General features: G+C 40.8%; 1 protein-coding gene across 4 annotated transcripts in view; it reads right to left on the reverse strand.

Annotated features, from left to right (window-relative positions):
• The window catches only part of SPOP (speckle type BTB/POZ protein), a 67,982-nt gene extending 50,406 nt beyond the window's left edge, over window positions 1-17,576 (reverse strand). For 3 of the 4 annotated variants that reach the window (XM_033410704.2, XM_033410702.2, XM_033410703.2), the window contains exon 1: window positions 17,396-17,575. The gene's annotated coding sequence lies outside the window, so the exon portion shown is untranslated. Of the gene's footprint in view, window positions 1-17,395 lie in introns of all 4 variants that reach the window. The other variant, XM_004282642.3, reaches the window with a different exon arrangement.
• Between the last annotated feature and the right edge of the window lie 3,564 nt (window positions 17,577-21,140).

The raw sequence follows: 21,140 nt of genomic DNA on the forward strand, positions 1-21,140 counted from the left end.
TTCCTATAGATTTATATCCAAAATTGCACCTGGATATGATCAACCTCACAGCATCCATTTGAGGCTCAATCTTAGGCCACAAAATTCTTTCAAATGAAAGTCTCTAAATGTTATAAAGAAGTAAAAGGTGAGAACAAATGAGTTTAATCGGTCTAGACCCGGTAAGCCATGAGAGATCATCCAACTGAGGATTTTTGCTCCCACAGACATGGGGGTGCATTATTGTGCCTAAGGAGCTCGAAGTGGGTACCAGCCTAACTGCAGGCCAATTTATTTCATAAAGTCAAGGTATTCTTGAGAGTTTATGTAATCATCTCAAGTGCCAGAAGACTTCAGCAACCACCCTGTCTAAACCCTTCGATTTTACAGAAGAAACTGAGATCCACAAAAGTTGCAACATGCTGTCAAACTATATAATAAAATGAATATTTAAGTATTGGGAAGTTCATTTTTTTTTGAGATATAACTGACATATAACACTGTGTTAGTTTTAGGTGTACGACATAATGATTTGATATACATATATATTGTGAAATGATTACCACAATATGTTTAGCTAATATCCATCATTACACAGTTACCAAAAAAATGTGTGTGTGTGTGTGTGTATGTGATAAGAACTTTTAAGATCTACGGGAAGTTCATTATTTAAATAATTCACTCACATAAATAAATAACCTATATTTCTTGCAAAAAATTGACTATTCAGTTTGCTTAAACTGGGCCACATATCTGCTTTATCTTAAAGTTCCCTACTGTACAACTTCAGATGTACCAAAAATAAAATCAGTCCTCTGGAATATAACAACTCCAATAGAAGGCTCTCCACTGCACCACAACATGAACCCTCCTTTCCAATTAGTCTAGCCGCATACTCTAGCCTATCTGTCAGTTGATACACACCTTCCTCAAATTTGTTCATACCATTCTGAAGGCCAGGAACATTCTCCTACCTCGTATCTGAATACTACTCTTCTGGATCCAGGTCAGGTTCCACCTTGCCTTGAAGCATTTCCTAATCACCTCAGTTCACTCTGAATTCCTATCATATTTATTGTTACTTCTTAGCACTTAACAAATGTTACTTAGGATCCCTTATCTGATAATATAAGATGCCCAGAATTGTAATTGTTCTTTGTATGTGTTTTTCCCTACCCCCAAATTCTCTTTTTTGTAGGTGTAGTGAGAACATGGAATAGGTATTTAAAAATCAAAACAGAACAACTTAGATGAGAAGAGGAAAACAGCTGGTAAAAGGCTAAAATCGATTTTTTTCCTTTATTAAAATGTCCTTTGGGGACTTCCCTGGTGGCGCAGTGGTTAAGAATCTACCTGCCAATTCAGGGGACACAGGTTTGAGCCCTGGTCCAGGAAGATCCCACATGCCTTGGAGAACTAAGCCCATGTGCCACAACTACTGAGCCTGCGCTCTAGAGCCCATGAGCCACAACTACTGAAGCCCGTGCACCTAGAGCCCATGCTCCACAACAAGAGAAGCCACTGCAATGAGAAGCCCGCGCTGCAACTAGAGAAAGCCCGCGTGCAGCAACGAAGACCCAACGCAGCCAAAAAATATATAATTAGTTAATTAATTTAAAAAAATGTCCTTTAATGTTGTTTAAATATCTTTTCAACTATAAAGATATTAAAAGAATAATTAGGAAAATATGGAACATTACATAATCTTCAACACAGCAATTCTGTCCACTTTAGGAATCCATCCTAAGGAATCAATCTGATCAGTGTATAAAGATTCATCACAGCATAATTTATAAGCAAAAACTGGAGAAAAAGGAAGTTCATTAGGAGGGAACAGACCAAATAAAATATGATGCATCCATACAACATATTTCTACGTAGTTACTTTAAAAGAGTATTAGTAATGACATGAAAATTTTAAAGTTGTTTCTATTTTTTCCTATTTCTCCATGATTTAATAATCAGAAAAAAGCAAATCTTTTCACTCTGAAAAAAATATAGTGTAGATTTGAAATAACATACAACTATTTACCACTTAAGAAGTGACACACTAGCTCATGAAGAGTAATCCTTAACAATGTATCAAAGTCAACATGTAATCAACTTCCCTGCTGTTTTCATGTTGTTTCTTCACGCCAGAAGTTTCTGAAATAATTACCAATAATTTTCATTGAAGGAAGTTTTCACCTATTCAGAGGACAGACATCTCCATAAGTGGTGACAGGACGGCAATGAGTCAAGTCATCGTCAAGTCAAGTTATATTCCAAAGGTCAGTGACGACGACCACCACCAACACCCCATCATCAGACCAACAAGGCAGAGGGGAAGTCCACTGAGTTAGCATCTCTGATCAACAGATGTGAATACTGGAGTACATGAAGACCAAGATGGTACTCTGTGTCTTTTTGTTGACAGGATTTCAACTCCAATGGCTCCCACAGCCATTCCACTTCAGATGCTCACTGACATTCTCATACCTTAGCAAGGATCTCTTGGAATTTTTTCTACTTCCTAGATGCTAACTTCCGAATTTTTCTCTCTGAACTTCTATTCCATCTACCAAGAGGAAGGGAACACTCAAGACGAGAAAACAAGTACAAAAGCCCTGAAGGAGGACCTAGCTGGGCATATTGGAAGAACAGAAAGAAAGCCAGTGCAGCTTGAACATGGTGCACAAAGGAAAACTGCAGAAGAAACTGGAAGGGATGATATCACAGAGGGCCCAGCAGGTCATGATAAAGACTTTGGATGTTGTGTTTTCAAAAATGTTTCCACTCTCATGGTGAACCAATCTTATGTAAATAAAACCTAGATTTACGTTTCAAAGCTCATCTGCTCTTCCAAAACCCAGTGCAATAGATTAAACTGCCTGCCTGCTAAGCAGCCTCTCTTAAATGTCAATATATGCAAAGCCAAACACTATCATTTTTCCCAAACCAGTTCCTCCTGACTATTTTATATCTGTTAACAGACCGACCATTACCCAGGCCTGACTGACATCTTAAAGCTATCTTTCATTCCTTGTCTACTGCCCATCCCCACTACATACAGGCTCCACAGGTCCCCAAACCTCCAACCTGCTCTTTCTTTTCTAGTGCCAATGCCCCCATCCTAGTTCACACTAGCACCAATTCTTATTCAAATTACTGGGATAGGCTAAACTTCCCAGACCTTCAGTTCCTTCCCCATCAAATATATCCTATATGATGTCATTTAGATACTTTTAAGACCATCAACAAGCAGGTTATATACAAATTTATCACCTCAAGTTCTGACTTTACGTCAAGCTCCACTCACATTTCTGCCTACTTAATGTATTTATACTCAGCCTCATTCACATCTCAAATTTTAACATGTCTAAAACTGAACTCCTGACTTCTGATCTTCCCTCCAAATCCCACACCTACTCTTCCCATTCCTATTTCCCACTCCCATCTCAGTAAGTGGCACCTCTACCCATCCAATTACTTGAGCCCGAAATCTGGGAGTCATCCATGACACTTTCTTCTCCCTAAACCCCCACATTCACTCTAAAATTAAACAGATTTTCTTTGACATACTTCTCAAATAATCTACTTCTCTCCATTCCCTCTGCCAGAGTTCCACCTGCAAAGATGCTTATTCAGGTTGTATGAGGTGCAGCCCAGGCTTCAGGAGCTTTAAAAGCTCCCCGGGTGGTTCTGGCGTGCAGCTCAGGGCTCACCCTCTGCTCTACAGGTCCTGCACTCCTACGAACCACTCCAAGCTTATTTCTACTACTTTCTCCCTTGTTCACCTAACTCTACCCATCCTGACCTCCTTGCTGGTGCCTTGAACATGCCAGGCACATACATTCCTCCTGGCTTTTGCCCTTGCTACTCCCTCTGCCTGGAGTTTCTGGTTTACTCCTCCACCTTCTACTTCTACAGATATTTACTCAAATATTACTATTGTAGTGATTTAGTGAGACATTCCCTGGCCGTTCTATCGAAGATTGCAATCCCCACCTCCACCTCAACGCTCAGCATCTCTTTCTCTGGCTTTATTTTTCTCCTTGGGACTTACCACATTCTAACATAACATATATTTTATTTATCTTGTTTACTGCCTGAATATGCACTTCATGAGAGCAGGGATGTTTGTCTGTTTTGTTCCTTAACTACATCCCCAGCAGCTAGAACATCATCTGGCACAAGGTAGGTACTCTATTAAAAATTTAACTCCTCAGCAAGGCCTGCCCAGATTCCTCAATTAAATTTAATTTCCCCATTATCCCCCATAGTGATTTATTCCTTTCCTTTATAACATTTACAGTAATTTGTAATTATATTTTGTTTATTTGTTGAAGTTTCTTTCCTAGAATGTAAATTCCATGAGAATAGGGATTTTCTGTTTGGTTCACCACTATATACAGCATTCCTCATGCTTAAGTGGCACAGAGCAATTTAAAAATTTTTAGATGAATGAGTTAATAAATGATTGAGGTCAAATACATTTTCTGAAAGCACACTCTGATCATGTTATTGTTTCAATCAAAAACTTTCAAAGTCTCTCCATCACTCACCACATTAAACCCTAACTGCCTGGCCTTGGTAGAAGACCTCCCACATTCTGGGCCAATTTACTTTCCTGTCTTGCTCCTATTTTCCCATGTGTCTTTTGCTTCAGCTACACTACACTGCTCATTATTTCCAGTACGCACCCTATACTAACACTGCATTTCCTCACCTCCACATTTTTACTCATGACATTCCTTCTGCCTGAATTCCCTTCTTATTCCTGCCTATCAAAATTCCAGCCTTTAAAATACCTACCCTTCAAAACCCAGCTCAAATGTAACCTTCACAAAGATAGTCCTCCCACCCTAACTTTCCCAATTGAATGGTCTCTTCCTCTTCTTTTTTTGTTTTTGGCCACGCCATGGGGCTTGTGAGATCTTAATTCCCCGACCAGGGATCGAACCCGTGCCCTCTGCAGTGGAAGTGAGGAGTCTTAACCACTGGACCGCCAGGGAAGTCCCTCTTCCTCTTCTAAACACCAAAACACATAATACTGGTTTAATTCCCCACTCATTTCGGAACATACCCTCCCCCACCTTTTACAAACTCTTTTGCTTATAATTACTCAATAGATATTTGTTGAAATGAAGTCAGTTAACACCACTAGTCCCCCTTCTCTGTCATAAAACATATTTAAATTTGGGGGGAGGGGGTGTCCTCTTTCACAAGACTCTTTAATGACCAAAAAGACTTAAAGCTGAAATAGCAGATTCCTAGCCTTAACCTTCCCTTCCATGCTTTTTCTGAAAAGGCAAGATCTTCCCAAATGTAATTTTTGGAGCTCAGATTTTTTAATGTACTCAACTGCTTGAAAAAAATGTTAAGCTGCACGTGCTACTATGATGACATAAATTCCATATGCCATATTAAAATGGGTTACCCTAAGATTATGACATATTTGAAAGACTATCTGGCTAAAAATCTGAATACCTTAAATTCTGCTGTTTGAAAACGATAATTACTAGGAAAATATTTCTGTTCAACAAGAAATCTGAAACTTTTTATGATCTTTTAAGTATCCCACTCATTTCTACATCATGTTAAATGATGTTAAGTAACACTACCAGCAATCCAGTAAAACTCTACCATGAAGCACTTGTTGTACCTCAAATAATAGACTTTTGTTTCCCTACCCACTGGGGTTCCCGAAGTGTAGTTCAGAGATCCCTGAAAAGTCCCTTTCATTGAGTCTGTTAAGTTGAAACTATTTTCATAATACTAAGAAACTACTGCCTTTTTCATTGTGTTGGCATTTGCACTGGTGATACAAAATCAATAATGGGTATAACTGTGGATGCCTTAGCTTAAATCAAGGTGACGGCATCAAACTGTACTAGAGTTATGTGTGTCTTTTACCATCATGGACTAGTGATCTTTTTAAAAAGTCAATTTCACTTAAAAATGTTCTTGATGAAGCAATAAAAATTACTAATTTTATTAAATCTGAGCCCTTGTACAGGTCTTTTAAATATTCTGCGTGATGAAATGGGAAGTACGCAAAAAGCACTTCCACGGGATAGTACATTGGTTGTCTCCAGGAAAAGCAACTGTGACTCTGATTAGTGAGCTAAACTAACTGCTTTTTTCATGGAACACTACTTTTACTTGGAACAAAGGGCAAACTGTCGTTATTCAGACATGAATATTTAGCAGGCATTTTCTTGAAAATGAAGTGATTCTGTCCCTTCAAGGAAAACAATTGATAGTATTTGTTGCCAATGATAAAGTCCAAGCTTTCAATCAAAAATTAAAATTTTGGAAATACTGTAGCTGCTTAATAGACGCCCAATACTTACAAATTTTTCTGATAAGAAGGACAGTGATATTAGCTAATGTGGGTTTTTTGGTATTATATTATGAAACGTGTCATTTGGAAGATCTGCTTAACTCAATGAACCAACATTTCCTAAACAGCCAATGCATGATATTATAAAATCATGTATCATGATATTATAAAATTCATGTAAATGAATTTTAATGTAACAGTAACATCGTATGATTTCAGATTCCACACTGCAGCCTAACTTGTGAAGAAACAAACTACCAATTATCAAGTTTTGGTGTAGTATCAGAGAATAATATGCACAATTGTCTGAAAATACTCCTCCCTTTTCCAACTACAAGCCCTTTAAGGCCATATTTTCTTCATGTATTTCAATCAAAACAATTTATCACATCAGATTGAATACAGAAGCAGATATGAGATTCTAGCTGTTTTCTATTAAGCTGGATATTTAAGAGATTTGCAAAAATCTAAAAATGTCACTCTTCTAATTTTTTTAAGTTATTTTTCATAAAAATATATTATTTGTGTTAATATGATAGCTTTTTAAGTAATTAATATTTTTTTAATGTTTTTTGTTTTAATTTCTAATTTAGTAACTATCACTAGATATAAACCACATAAAGAAAATCTCAATAATTTTTAAGAGCGTAAAGAGGGACTTACCTGGTGGTCTAGTGGTAAGGAATCCGCCTTCCAATGCAGGGGACACAGGTTCGATCCCTGGTCAGGGAACTAAGATTCCACATGCTGCAGGGCAACTAAGCCCGCGCACCTCAACTAGGGAAAGCCTGCTCGCCACAACTAGAGAGAAGCCTGCGTGCCGCAACAAAAGATGCCACAGTGAAGATCCCGTGTGCTGCAAATAAGACCTGACGCAGCCAAATATAAAATATAATAAATAAATAAAACAAATATATATTAAAAAAAAAAGTGTAAAGAGTTCTGAGATCAAAAAGTTTTGAGAACCACTGCTTAAGAGAATTTGCCTCTGATTCCAACCCCAAATTGTTTTTTGTATCCTCAACCAGAGTTGAACCTGGGGCAGATATCTGGCCCAGGGGAAATCAAGCCTTAGACTGACCAAATCAGATATTGCTCAGGAATCTGAATTAAGCTTCATGGATACTGAAGTCTGTTTATGGTGGAACACTAGACTCCATTAACTCTAACTGCTGAAGTATTGCACTTGGAACTGTCTTGGTGCCAGCCCTTTCTGAAGCCTTGCTGTTCACCTTTTCCTTGGATTCGACGACAGCTATTTCCTTCTGATAAATCTTTTATATGAGCTATTTTAAATAGGCTTCTTTTCCTTATGATCAAGAAAGCCTTAACACCACAGAACCTCAATGCCGTTACCAGAAGTGTTTCATCTGGTGTCCTTGTATGAGACAACAAATTATAACAAGATTCTCCTCCATCTGAAGACCATATTCCCATATAAAAAAAAATTATCACTCCAACAAAACTAAAAATTGAATGGAAATTAGCGGCTCATTCAGAATAAGAGACAAACTTAATGACCAGCTGCAGATAAGGGAGGCTTGATTTTTTTCTCTCTTTTGGAGAAGGCCATTATATATCATGTCAATACAATTTAGACAGCAAATGGCTTCACTGCAATATACCAATCTGACAGGGTTTTTCAGAGAGGTTGATGAACAGAAAAAGAACAAGGTAATGAGACCTGCCCCACCAGATATGAACAACTATTATAAAGCTATGATAATTAAGGCAGTGTAGTACCAGCACAAGATATGTAAACAGACCAATGGTACAGAATATAGAGAACACAGACACAAATCCTCATATATTTGGAAACATGTAGGTGGTATTTCAAGTTGTAGGGGGCAAATATGACTATTCAATAAATGATGGTGGCATATCAGGTTATCCTATGGAAAGAAAATTAAATCCCTACTTTGGGTTATCCTTATGAAAATAATTAGATCCCTACTTAACACCAAGCATCAAAATAAATTCCAGGTGGATTAGAAACCTAAATGTGAAAAGCATAACTTTAAAACTTGTAGAAGAAAATACAGGATGTAACTATTACCTCACAAGAAACACACACTATAAAGGAAAAAAAAAAATCCTACTTTAAAGTTTAAATTTAGTTTCAATAAAAGATAAAGTTAAAAAACAAATTAAAATATACCCATTATGGATGGCTATTATTTTTTTAAAAAAGAAGAAAATAACAAGTGTTGCCAAGGATGTAGAGAAACTGGAACCCTTGGGCACTACTGGTAAGAATGCAAGATGGTGCAGCCACTACATTAAACTGTATGGAGCTTCCTTAAAAAAGGTAAAAATGGAATTAACATATAATTCAGCAATTCCACTTCTGGGTATATACCCAAAAGAATTGAAATCAGGGTCTCAAAGAGATATTTGCCCGCCTATGTTCAGAGCAGCATTATTCACAACAGCAAAAGGTGGAAGCAACCCAAGTGTCCATTGGTGGATGAATGGATAAACAAAATGTAATTACATACATACAAAGAAGTATTATTCAGCCCTGGAAAGGAAGGAAATTCTGACACATGCTAAAGTATGGATGAACCTCACAGATACCATGCTAAGTGAAATAAGCCAGATACAAAAGGACAAATACTGCATGATTCCGCTCACATGAAGTATCTAAAAGTAGCCAAAGTCATAGAAACAGAAAGTAGTACCTGTTTCTAAATACCAAGAAAAGGATTATGTAAATCTCAAATTAAGGAGACGAATGATTACATATACATCTTTTTTTTTCTTACAAACAAATAGTCAGATTGATAGGAGGAATTAGAGGTCTTCAGAGAACTACTGCAAGCCCTCCTTTGATGTAGCTGGTGCCACAGCCTGAAGATTTATGCCAACAGCTTCTTAGAAAGCAACAGTCAAGAATAAAGGTCTCTGGGGCTTCCCTGGTGGCGCAGTGGTTGAGAGTCCACCTGCCAATGCAGGGGACATGGGTTTGTGCCCTGGTCCGGGAAGATCCCACATGCTGCAGAGCGGCTGGGCCCATGAGCCATGGCCACTGAGCCTGCACATCCGGAGCCTGTGCTCTGCAACGGGAGAGGCCACAACAGTAGAGGCCCAAGTACCGCAAAAAAAAAAAAAAAAAAAAAAAAAAAGAATAAAGGTCTCTGGGACTTCCCTGGTGGTCCAGTGGTTAACTCTCTGTGCTTCCACTGCAGGGGGTGTGGGTTTGATCCCTGGTCAGGGAACTAAGATTCGGCATGCCGCACGGCGTGGCCAAAAAATAAAAAAACTTTTTAAAAAGAGTTGTTGGGACTTCTCTGGTGGTGCGGTGGTTAAGAATCCGCCTGCCAACGCGGGGAACACAGGTTCGAGCCCTGGTCTTGGAAGATTCCACATGCTGCGGAGCAGCTAAGCCCATGTGCCACAACTACTGAGCCTGAACTCTAGAGCCCACGAGCCACAAGTGCTGAGCCCACGTGCCACAACTACTGAAGCCTGCACACCTATAGCCCGTGCTCTGCAGCAAGAGAAGACACTGCAATGAGAAGCCTGTGCGCTGCAACGAAGAGTAGCCCCCGCTCGCCACAACTAGAGAAAGCCCGCACGCAGCAACCAAGACCCAATGCAGCCAAAAATAAATAAAATAAAATTTTTTTTACGTGTTTAAAAAAAAAAAGAATAAAGGTCTTCACAGTCAAGCAACAGTTACTGTCCGAATGTAAAATTCCCATTCTGCGGTCTGCATCCAGCTCTCCCAAAGCAGCATGACCAACTCTGCAACACAGAGCAACTAAACAACTCCTGCCAATTCTATTAAAACATGACCATAGTTGTAAGCATGAAGGCCCAAGTGTTCCCTAAAGAGGCTAAACTTCAGAATCTTTTTTCCTATAATGGGAGCTTGTCAAAAACAAAAGTAAAAGAAGCTACTGGATCTTAGGAGCAAATGTATCAGCATAGCCTTTCAGAGTGATTCACCATGACTGAAAACAAACACAAGAAACAGGTGTGCTTCCCTGAATACACAACCAGAATTTAATATGGAGGCAGTATTGTTATGAAACTAGGTTAAGAATAACCTTATAAAATCTGAAAGTAAATATGACAAGATGGTAAAAAGAAAAATGAATTTCAGATAAATATCAGAATACTGTTATTGTCAGGCTCTGAGTAACTTGAAATCAGTAAGTTACTCAAAATACCACTAAATGGTAAGAATCTTATAAATCCTTTTCTGCTAAGGCAGGAATTAGTTTAGCCCCAAAACAGTTTTAGAATGTAGTTCCACTGTATCTTTCATTTATATTATCCTTCATTAGTGTGATGGATTTTCAGAAAACACTGTGGATGCATCAACATTTCTGAGTCCATACTACACGATAAAAATCCACAGGATCCAGCACTGTTCCACAACCTGTGATAAGACAGCGAGATATCAGAGTTCACGGCCTATCTGAAAATTTCCCCTAATTAAGAAAAATTTGTCTCTTTTTTATGATGAAATCTAGTGATAATGAAAAAAACATGCTATTACAGCATAATCTTACATAACAGTCCAACTGTGTTGGAGAAATGTGTGTAATTGAGGAAAAGGGAGGAAAGACAAACACATACTTGTACATATATACATATATACACAAAGATTTATAACAATCAAAACCCCATATCCCCAAGATACTACATACAAATGATCAGTTTCTAAATTTCATCCTGTGTACCTTTCAATCTCAGAAAAAAAGCAAGGTTGCTCATGAGAGAAGAAACTCCCCAGTCTCCTCTATAGCTAACCTTATATTAACGATGTTGGGGTGGAAAGCAATGCCCTCTTCAGAGATACTACCTGTCTTTCACAAAGACTATTCAAGATAAGAAATCTGTGAGGTCTCAGATTCAGAATCCAGCAATGCCAGTGGCACAGAAGTTAGTCAAACACTAGGTGCATTGTGTTAAAAGAAAGGCACCTTTAGTTTTTAGAATTTGGTGCCAGAAACTCCCTAGGGAGATGAACAACATAATTCATTAAAAGGGAAGAAAACGTAATTAATGTATATATAAATGTACAGAGGTGAGGCGAGGGGACATTTGAGACAAGAAAAATACAAAATGATCCAGGGACTTCTTTTACTAGAAGCATTCAGACACCAAGCTTAAGGGTTCCCACAGGTCAAATATGGGACATTTTGAGTATCAAAAAACGGCTATAATTATTGGTAAAACATAGACTAAATTAAAATCCACGTGTTTATAATGATACTAAAACCAAGAGAGCAAGAAAAAGAAACAATTCATTTGCTATCATTAAAGGTATACCAACTCCTTACTCAGAAAATTGCTAAAGGGAAAATTAAGAATTTACCTGAACTTTTGGGAAGAAATTATGATTTATTCCTAACTGATGAGGGAAATCTTTACAGAAGATGGAAGGCAAAGGAATGGCAGAATTCGAAAATTACCATTTTGTAATAACCAAAGAAATAACTGATTCAGGCAAGGATCATCATCAGAAGGTGAAAGGTTGCTGGAGAAGTAAAACACTATCACGCCAAAGTGTCACCACTCTACAGATTACTTGCTAATTACAAAGGGGAAAAGAGTCTTTACAGTGGAGAGAGCTGGTATTTATGATCTTGAACAAACAAATTCATCACCATTAACAGTCAGACATTATGACATGATGTTTCTCTTACTGTGATGTGATACGAGGTACATAGCATCACCTATGAAGTATTATTACCAAAAATGTTTAACCTGAATCTAACCAAGACTTCACTGCCAGTTTGTAGGAAATACAGAGATAAAGGAATAAATTAAATGAAACTGTGAGGAAACACTCAGAAAATTCCAGAAGTGATATGTTATATAAGACAGATGGCCTGGTCTCTTCAAAAAGGCAATACTGCATGGCTCCTAAATAAAGGGTTCTAGATTGAGAAAGAGACTAAAGAGGGGACTTCCCTGGCGGTCCAGTGGTTAAGACTTCACCTTACAATGCAGGGGGTGTGGGTTCGATCCCTGGTCGGGGAGCTAAGATCCCACGTCTCGTGACCAAAAAACCAAAACCAAAAAACCAAAAAACCAAAAAAAAACCCAGAAGGGGGCTTCCCTAGTGGCGCAGTGGTTAAGGATCCGCCTGCCAATGCAGGGGACACAGGTTTGAGCCCTGGTTCAGGAAGATCCCACATGCCGTAGAGCAACTAAGCCCGTGTGCCACAACTACTGAGCCTGCACTCTAGAGCCCGTGCCCTGCAACAAGGGAAGCCACAACAGTGAGAAGCCCACACACCACAACAAAGAGTGCCCCCTGCTTGCCTCAACTAGAGAAAGCCCACGAGCAGCAACAAAGACCCAACACAGCCAAAAATAAAAACAAATTAATAAATAAATTTATAAAAAAAAACAGAAGCAATATTGTGACAAATTCAATAAAGACTTTTAAAAAAAAAAGAGAGACTAGGGCTTCCCTGGTGGCACAATGGTTGAGAGTCCGCCTGCCGATGCAGGGGACACGTGTGCGTGCCCCGGTCCGGGAAGATCCCACATGCCGCGGAGTGGCTGGGCCCGTGAGCCATGGCCGCTGAGCCTGCGCGTCCGGAGCCTGTGCTCCGCAACGGGAGAGGTCACAACAGTGAGAGGCCCGCATACCGCAAAAAAAAAAAAAAAAAAAAAAAAGAGAGAGACTAAAGAGACATGTTTGGAGAAAAAAATACCAATAGCTAACAAGCGTTGCATTGGAGACAACTGGGAAAATCTGAACATGAACTGGATATCAGATGGTGTTAGGAAAGTATTGTTAATTGCCTCAGCTGTGACAATGTAAGAACAATTAACTAAAACAATGTCTTTATTTTAAAAAGATGCATCTAAAGTAAAGCATTAAAGTATTAAGGTGTCATGATATCTACAATATAAAGATTTATATATTATATGTAAAGACACATACATAGATAAAGCAAATATAGAAAACATGAAAAATTGTTGAATCTAGGGGATAATTGGTATAAAGGTGATAACAGTACTGTTCTTTCAATTTTTCTGTATGTTTAAAATTTTTCACTTAAGCAGTTGTTGGGGGGGGCTCAAAATGTACTTCCTCCCGGAAGGCCTTCCAAATGACCGCGCCTCTAAATCTTAATCGCTTCTTTACAAAGTCCTCTCAGCATGTAGCACAGTATATTTCTGTTCCTGTTCTGTTTTCTAATTGTTCTCTTATAATTTGATATATTCAGATTTGGTTTTCCAATAAAACTGTAAGCTCCTTCCAGCACAGACATCTTTTAATTCTTTTCTATTTTCTCACAGCTCATAGCGAAGCACAAATTCTGCAATTAGCAGACTTTTTTTTTTTTTTTTTTTTTTTTTTGCGGTATGCGGGCCTCTCACTGTCGTGGCCTCTCCCGTTGCGGAGCACAGGCTCCGGACGCGCAGGCTCAGCGGCCATGGCTCACAGGCCCAGCCGCTCCACGGCATGTGGGATCCTCCCGGACCGGGGCACGAACCCGCGTCCCCCGCATCAGCAGGCGGACTCTCAACCACTGCGCCACCAGGGAAGCCCCTAGCAGACTTTTTTAAAGTACCAGTAGCGAACCGGTTTTCAAGGCAGAAACAGACACACAGATGTAGAGAATAAACGTCTGGACACCAAGTAGGGGAATGGTGGGACGAACTGGGAGATCAGGATTGACATATATACGCTAATATGTATAAAATAGATAACTAATGAGAACCTGCTGTATAGCACAGGGAACTCCACTTCGCTGTACAGTAGAAACTAACACAACATTGTAAAACAACTATCCCATTAAAAAAAGAAGTAAATAAAATAAAAATTAAAAAAAATAAAAGTACCAGTAGCAGTATTCTGTGCAGGCACTCAGAAAAGCACCTTAACTAACTGGGTTAGCTTTTCAACTCCTCAACAGAATGGCAGTTCGCTCGTATAAACAATTTTGAGTCACTGCTATCAAAAAGAGATCATCAAACATCACTTATGGGCTTACAGAATTTCACATAGAGAAACTAGCAGCAAGAGTTAAAGGGAGAAATTAGAATATCGGTTCTACATGTCTTCCTAGCGTTGTTAATGGATTTCCCGTGTTACCCAGGCATACAACTTTATTCTCATGACATTATTCTTCAGTCCAACAATGTCTATCACCACCACCCCCATCTGCAAAACAGTGACAGTATTTATCCACAACTCCTGGGTGTAATGAATCTTAACAAGCTACATAATGAACTTTAAAAACTTAGACAAAAGAGTGCACACTTTTTTTTTTCTTTTTTTGGCAGCGCCGTGCGGCATGTAGGATCTTAGTTCCCTGACCAGCGATCAAACCCATACCCCCTGCAGTGGAAGCGTGGATTCTCAGCCACTGGGCCACCAGCGAAGTCCCCTGCACAAAGATTTTTAAAATTTGATAATACAGTGTTGGTGAGAAAAGAGGCAGACTCATACACTGCTGGCAGGAATATAAATACAACCTCCATGGAAAGCAATTTAGCGATATCTAACAACATTAAAAACGCATATATCCTTCCACTAGGAATTTATCCAACAGACACCCATGTACATAAAAAGTACATACGAGGAGTTAATTGTAGCACTGAAAACAACCTAAGTATCCAATAAGAGCTGGCTGAATGACGGTACATCTATACAGTGGAGTATCTGCCATCTTTCAAAACGGGAGAGGTACTCTATGTACTACATGAAATGACAGCCAAGATATACTAAGTAAAAAAAGCAAAGTGCAGAATAGTGGGTACAGTATCTTATTTGTATAAACAACAAATAAAAACAAAATACCAACGAATACATAGTTGTATATGCTTATAAAAGCATTACCTCTCGAAAGGTAAACAAAATACAGGTAACAACAATTTCCTTTGAGGGAGGTAACTAGAACGATGAAAGGAGGACAGAAGAAAGATTCTTCCTTCTCTCTGTGTAGCGTTTGAGTTTTATTTCATATGTATGTACATGTGTTACCCATTTAAAGAGTTATTTTTTTAAACATGGCTCTGCACCAGTTCGAATTATGTAATTAATATTATCTTAACCTAAAAGCATTTCATGTCTTCATACCATGAAAAATTTACATGAGACTTCAGTGAATTCAATCAGATAAAAACAAAGCATCCTACAGGACAGAAGCCTACTGAGAAGAGAAATGGACATTTATTACCTCCATAGCTTTACTACAAGATTTTACCACACTACCTGATGGAAGTCTGGACATAGGCAACATTAAACATCTCCAAGCACCAAACTAACCACTATGAAGAGCTCTAAAAGGAGAAGTCCCAAAGTACCAAATGGACACTAGCCACCCCCAGCCTAAGTGTGAAGCTGTCACAATAACTTACACTCCTCAGTCTTCACACAAGGAAAAAAAAGATGAGTCTCCAGCTCTTTCACAGGACACAAGAAAATATATGCCCCCCCAAATTCCTGCGCTTCCTCAGTGTCCTCTCTCGGCTCCAGCTGTAACCATGGCAACAGAAAACAGCACAAAAGACAGCTGAACCATGAGAAGGCCAGAGTTAAATGGAGAAGTGAAAAAAATATATATATACTTTAAGGCCCAAGAACATAAGGTCCTAGAGTTAAGAATGGCAGCAAAAAAAAAAAAAAAAAAAAAGCCTTGAGAGGCGAATACCAAAGAAAGAACACAAAGGAAAGAGAAGAGAAAATAAGGCTCACTAATATGTCCCATTCCTAAGTTATCCAGATAGGAGACAAGGTTGGCAAAGACAACTGAAAAACACAGAAAATGTGCACACACACACCCCCAACAATTTAGTTATTCATTTCAATACTATTCAGCAAACCTTTTGCTTGTTAACAGCTTATTAACTCCTCACTCTGTTCTGATGGCAGAGGTAAGAAGCAGCAAGTATCCAAAGCAGTGGCAACACGGGAAGGAGTAAATTAAGGGACCACGTGTAATCTGCCAACTGAAAACCCTGGTTCTAGATCACTGAAATATTACTGTACCTTAAAGTTAATTTTTAAAAATTTGCTCTTTGTTATTTGCAAATGTGAAAGAAACACCACTCTTGTTACTTAAAATTAAAACGTCCACTGGGTAATTTATTGTCCACCAGTAGTTTCAGATTGCTTTTGTTTTCATGTGCTGTTCAGAGCATCAATAATGTACAGCTAAAACGAAAGCGCTAAGGAAGATCTTTTACCAAAAAAGAGGCAAATAGGTCACACAAAGTAGGAGGGCTGGAGATGAGAGAACCCTGACGTCTTGATTTACAATTACTATTCTAAGCCCTATACCCTTCGCTCTTTATCTAGTTCTGTGAGAATAATAAATAACTTTACTAAACGAAAACTCCCCTTACTTTCGTTTTTATGACCCTAGTCCTCCTTAGAAAGGCTACCAAAATCCCCTGCCAGAATAATTGAATGGGTTGGGGCACCTACTCCTAAATTTAGGGGAAGTTTGCATTAAGGATACAACATGACGATGGGAGTATCCGAGGAAAGAAAAATAATGCTAGAACTAGAAGCTGCAGTGACAGTTTCAAAAGAAGGGTCAGCGTGGGGCATGTTGGCTCTGGGAGGCGTTTGTAGCCTGGGAGTCCCTAGGACAACACAAGATGCGAACGGTGCTTTGCCATAAACTCCCTTAAATAATTTAAATTCTCCCTTTTGGATAAAAGCAACAGGCTCACTATCTGGCACCAAGTCTAGCCCACTGCCCGGGAAGAAGGCAGGCGCGTGGTCAAGGGTCTCTTTATCCCGCAGGTCCCTGCAACACAGCGATGCGCATGCGCCCCGAGGGCAGCGAACAAGCACCCCTGGCTCGTTCACACTCGCGCATGCGCAGTCACCCATCTCGCCGCAGGCGACAGCTCACTATTTGGCAAGGGGGATGGGGCTGGGAAAATTATGGGGGGGGCCGAAGGCGGGGGCGCGTTTACGGTTGATTAGGCTCTGGCATTCGCGGGCCACGTAACCCGGCATGTGGGAAACGGGGCAGAGAAGAGTTATGTGAGGCGGGGGGGGGGCGGGAGTGCGGGGGGGTCAGTCACCCCTTAAGGGAGACGCCCCGCCCCCACTCCGACAGGACAACCCTCTTCCTCGACTCTCCTCCCCCCACTCACCTGAGAGCGGCGGCGACAGCTGCTGGTCCCCGTCCCCCTGCACTCGCCTCATACTGTCCGCAACATCCGGGACCTGCGGAACCGCCGATACACAAATACACACACACTCGGAGCGCGCACACTCACACATACACACACACACCGAAACACACCAGCCGGGGCGTCATGGCGTCAGCACGTCGACGCAGCGAGCGCGTACCCGCCAGGCCCCACCCCGCACGGCCTCCGCCCCCTCTACTCCCCTCCCTTCCCCTCTCTGGGTTCTCATGCCTCTCCTCCCTCTGCTTCAAGACTCCGCCTACCTTCCCTAGTGCGCATGCGTCCCGGTTCTCACCAGGCCCCGAGGATTTGAGGGGAAGGAGGGGCCTGAGAAGAAAGAGGCGGGAACTCGGAGGGGGTCGCGTGCAGGGCGCGGCAGGCTTCGCGGAGGTGCGAGGACGAAATAGAGGCACACCAAGAGTGGGAGTGGGGTGGCCGTAACAATAAAGGCATTTAACAACAGCAAGTTATACTTACAAGCAGGGTGTGGTTTACTAACGACTTTACCTCATTTTTTTCTAACCAACTGTCAGTAAAATATTTTTTAGACTTTATGATGATGTTAGAGACTCTTTTAAGTAACATAAAACTGAGCATTTGGAAACAGAAAGGAGAAGGACCGTTCTTTTGAGGGAAGGCAGGCATATAGGTGGCTTAACTGAAAGGAAGCTGATTTAGTGACAATTTATTGTCTTGGACACCTGGGTCCCCAACTGGTCTCACATCCTAGCTCCCCAAGGGCTATGGTTGATTCCTGAGTTGAGTAAAAGAAAAAAGTCTCAGGGGTTTCCCTGGTGGTCCAGTGGTTAAGACTCCACGCTTCCACTGCAAGGGGCATGGGTTCAATCCCTGGTCGGGGAACTAAGATCCCGCATTCAGTGCAGTGCCGGCAAAAAAAAACAGGAAGTCTCAGAGCATCTTGGCCCTGGGAGAAAAAAGTCATCTCCATGTTATTATGTTAGAGTCATAATGTCAGTGATGGGATATTTGTTATTGTTACAATTCTTTCCTTTAGCTTCAACTGTAAAAAAATTATTCTTACTGAATCAAGCCAAATAATCTGGAACAGGCGTTGTCTCTTTTCCATACTGAGATTATACCATTACGTAGACATGCACACAAGTGCACGAGAAGGCATCGTATCCAAAGGAGCAACCAGATGAATCTATGGGTCGTGGGGTGACAAAGTGTGGGCCCTGCCTTGGGGATAGCTACCGGAAGCTCTGCTTCTGTGGAACTGTCTCCTGCCACATGCATCCTGGCTCTGGGTGGCTGGTGAGTCTGTTCAGCAGGGAAAGCTGGGAGCCCATGAGCAAAGCCACAGGGGAGGCTGTGACAGTGCCAGGCTGCCTTCCACTTTCAAATATGCAAGCACACCCTACAATCCCACAGCTTAAAATGTCCTAGGAATGACAGACAAAACACTCTAAACTCCTTAAGCTTGCTCAACCCATATTTCAGCCAAAATGATCAAGAAATGGAGATCCTAAATTCAACAGTGATGTGGTTACGGTGCCTGCCCCACTGAAAACAAAAAGCACTTTCGTCACCTATTAGGCTGGTGCCTGAAACTTTCCAATTAGATTTCACTCATCAGCAGCAGCAAATATTTCATTCTGTTAGCTGAAGCCAGCGAGGTTTTTGGTCCTTGGGAAGAATCAGAGTGCCCCCCAGGCAACCCAGTAACCAGTTACAAGTAACTGATTCCTGGTGTCACTGAAACTGTTCAGTTCCTGTTCTTTTGACTTCAGATCTCACAGGATGGCAGGGAAGAAAGAAAAGGGGTACTGCTTGGAGGGAGGAGCATGGAGGTGGGAAGGGGTGCAGAAGGAGGAAACTGGAGGCACGGACAACATACTTTAGCTACCTTACAACTGGGGCTAATCATTACAGTTTAGTCAGATTCTGCCTAGGACCTGGGAAGTGACTCCTCAGAGCTGGTGAGTCTGCGCCAGCAGCTTGTCCAGGCTGGCCCTGAATCTCCAGAGAGCTAGAAGGACATAAGAGTCCTATCTCCATCTGTAGCCTGGTGTGACGAGGCTCCCATTCTACTGTGGGGACCATACCGCCCACCTGAGATGTGATCCCACCAGCCTCTGTACAAAGGACTTTGATTTGGTGTGGATCTGATTAAATGACTGTAGATGTCCTTGGAAGCACTGTGTGGAAGAATTTTAAACAGCTTCTCCTTTTTAATATGCACTTCCTCTTCAGTTTTAATTATTTTGTTCCTACATTTTCCCTTTCAATTTACTAAAATCTAGAAATGTAATTAGAGCAGAAGCTGGGCTCAGAGAAAGCTGCCAGGATTTCTACAGCATGATTAAATACACTAGGCATCCCTTTAGTGTGGGGCTGAAAAATAGGATTCTCATTATTATCTTTCCTTATCCAGGAAAGAATCAGTACCACGTACAGATATGGATTTATTGAAAACGCAGCACTAATTAAAAACTCACCCAGCCTCTTGATGAGGTTTGGGAGGGGAGGAAGTGCAGTTATTTCATTATTTCCTCCATTTACTGTTTCATTGTTGTAACCACAACAAGCAAGGAACCCCCTCTTCTCTCCCCTCACGAGGGACTTAATAAGGCTTTTATCTGTGCAACAACAATCAACCTTACAATGGTACCAATTCAATTCACTGCTCTTTGTGATGGTAGGAAACACACAGAACTTGTTTTCTTAATCCAAAACACAAATGACAAAGTGTTCTTTGGCCATCACGAGCCAGGTCTGGGCAAGGAATCTGTCCCAAAGACCCCTAGATGTCTGGTATTTATTCTGCCAATGAGGATCTTCAGCTCCATTTTACAGTCCAATAAGCAAAGGTATGGTTTCCCTTGAAGGTGTAGGGGAGGTAGAGGCAGGCAGGAATGAATAGAAGATGAGTGCCTGGATAGGAGGTGGAAATTCAGGAAGGAAGATCCTTAGTAGGGGCATGGTCCTGTCTAAAGTGACAGATGACACCCCCTGGGATACAGATGTAAGACCACACTCAAGGAAGCATACCAACAAGAACACACTGATGAGGTTGTGCTAGGGCTGTGATGGGGTTTAGTAGAAAATTGGCAGCGATGAAACATTTATTGATTGATTAAATTTCATAGTGAAGCAGCTGTGGCTTAATGAATGAGCTCCAGCCACCTCGGAGACTCAAGTTCAAACCCAGCACTATCGCTTTCTATATATAAACTTGGACGAGGTTCTCTGAGCCTGTTTTTCCATATGAACAATGGAGAAAATAATGCTCACCATATCATAATGTTGTGAGGATTAACTGAAATAATATATGAACATAGCACAGTCCCTCTACACAGAATAGAATAGACCCCACTTATTTACGGATGTATTACTGAATGTGGATTTGGGGGTAAGTGTTCACATGCCTGCTGGTCTTCAAGCCTCACTCTAATTGGTGTGCCATCCTTGCTCCTTTCCTTTATGCCGTTCTTTAGAATTCTTCAGGAAGCATGGAATCAAAGAGAGCAGCACGGGCTTCTCGGCCAGAACACTGACACTTGCTAGCCAGGGTCCCTGAACAAGCTCCTTGACCTCAGGGTCTGTTTCCTCACAGATCAGTCAGGTTTCTGGTTGTAAGAACTGCCCCAACGCTGGCTATATCAGCCCCAACTGGAATTTACTGAAGAAATATCTCTGGCTCCCAGAATTGTCAGGAGCTGAAGAATCAGTCTTGGAAATTCGG

The sequence above is a fragment of the Orcinus orca genome, chromosome 19, assembly GCF_937001465.1.
Source record: "Orcinus orca chromosome 19, mOrcOrc1.1, whole genome shotgun sequence".
Classification (NCBI taxonomy): Eukaryota; Metazoa; Chordata; class Mammalia; order Artiodactyla; family Delphinidae; genus Orcinus; species Orcinus orca.